At 38.0% G+C, this 1,848-nt stretch overlaps 1 protein-coding gene across 9 annotated transcripts in view; it reads right to left on the bottom strand.

The window, feature by feature from the left end:
• Positions 1-1,359: 1,359 nt before the first annotated feature.
• Positions 1,360-1,848, bottom strand: part of ep300b (EP300 lysine acetyltransferase b) — a 45,874-nt gene continuing 45,385 nt past the window's right edge. For all 9 annotated transcript variants that reach the window (XM_079644386.1, XM_079644390.1, XM_079644391.1 and 6 more), the window contains one exon: positions 1,360-1,848. This exon is cut by the window's right edge and continues 4,267 nt beyond it. The gene's annotated coding sequence lies outside the window, so the exon portion shown is untranslated.

Here is a 1,848-nt window from a genome sequence, read left to right as displayed (position 1 = left end):
TAAATTATTTGCTGTCAGAAGTGCCTCCCCAAATCCCAAAGATGACAGGAAATATCCAATGTTTATAGATTTTAATCGGGAGGTATCGTTGAGGAACAGAGTATCTTTAAAGTCTAATTTCAATCAAGAAGTGAGTGCTGCAGCTACTATTTAAAATGTCTGATTTTGGTACAGAAGAGGGAAAAAAAACATGCCGAAAAGGAAGGAAGATTATATTTTATATTAGATCCATTTTTTAATCTCTTCTTGTTTTTTCTCCCGTGTGTTTTTATGACAAAAAAAACAGCGGGAAAAAAGGATAATTTTCTTAAATCACATTTTGTTTGGATTTTTTTGGGTCATTTCTCAACGACCAACACTAAACTAAAACAAAAATGTTTCTTCACCTGCTTCGCTTTTACCATGTCTGATTATTTTTTTTTTTAAACTGCTTTGATAGTTAACAGTAGTTGTACCACGTGTCGCCGCTAGGGAACGTGTTGCTCTCAGGAAAGACACATTACTGTAAGTGACGTCATAGAGGACGCATTTCCAGTTTCCCTCATGTCTGAGGAGCTGTGTGTGTGCGTGTATATAAACCAAACCAGCTGTGATCAAAGAGGTCTGGATTCAAATAACATACTATATGAAGTAGAGCTTTGATTATGTTTAACAGGGAACATTTAACAGCACATCCTCCTTTGTAATACTTTAAGAGCATTCTGCCTATACTTACATGCTTCTTTCTACTTGAAGGGTTTGAACAGTCTATGGTTTGAACACATTACTTTTACTTACAGCTGAGTGTGTACTGTAATACAAGTTAACTCAAATAATGCCTGCAGCTGTTGAAACATTAGAAATAATATCCCAAAAAATTAAGCTAAGATCAGTGCCAGATTTCAAAGAAGAGAGGCACATACATCAAACCAGTATTTATAATTACATCTTGCACATTTTAAAGGATTTTTTTTTGCGTTCTATATTTGTACCTTGAAATCAGGACTGCAGAAAGCCTACACATCTTCCTGTGCAGACTGAAAACTCATCTCTTTCGACTCCACTTCGAGCGATAGAATTACTAACAAAGCACTTGTATACTAATAAAGGACTAGCTTATCTAAAGCTAGTTGAGTAGCACTTGAAATGTTTTGGCTCTATGAAACCTGATGTACTTATATGATTCTGTTTTCTTCAAGTTTAAGTCCCTTTGGATAAAAGCGTCAGCTAAATGCAATGTAATGTACCTAGTACCATTTTAAAGGCAGTACTCCTACTTGTAATTGAGTATTTCTACAGTTAACATGAATACTTTCACTTATTTGCTTTCTCGCCCACTTCCCATGCCTCACACAGACAGCCTCATGCCGGACACGTCACTGTTGGTAATTTTCATTTTATTATAAAAAACAGTATTTGAGTCCACAGTTCGTGTTTCCTTTGTACAGTAAAAAATATTAAATTAAACTCCCAAAGTTCTTAGCAGATAGATAAAGAGGATGGAGTTTGAGGGGAGGGGGAGCAACTTCCCCTACAGAGGAGGAACAGGAGGAGGAGGAAGGATTTAAAGTCTGAGGGGAGCAGCAAAGGGGACGAGGCAGAAGGAGACGGAGAGCGATTTCTCCTTTTCTCCTCATTTCTGTGCAACACAGTTCATTTGGATCAAAATCCTCTGTTCCGAGAATCCTTAAAAACTAAATTAAAAACACTAAAAAAGGACCCCACCTCACCCCACCCGTTATTTTCACATCCCAGCCCATGTACGCAAAATGTTTCAGGCACACAGGTATGCACCCCCCCTCCCCAAGCCTCCACTGTATTAAGTGTCTTTAAAAAGGAAGGAGTGCACACACATTCGAGGGAGGGGGT

Source organism: Notothenia rossii, assembly GCF_949606895.1.
Source record: "Notothenia rossii genome assembly, chromosome: 8".
NCBI lineage: Eukaryota > Metazoa > Chordata > Actinopteri > Perciformes > Nototheniidae > Notothenia > Notothenia rossii.
Note: the sequence above shows the minus strand (reverse complement) of the source record. Positions and strands in the feature narration are given on the sequence as shown.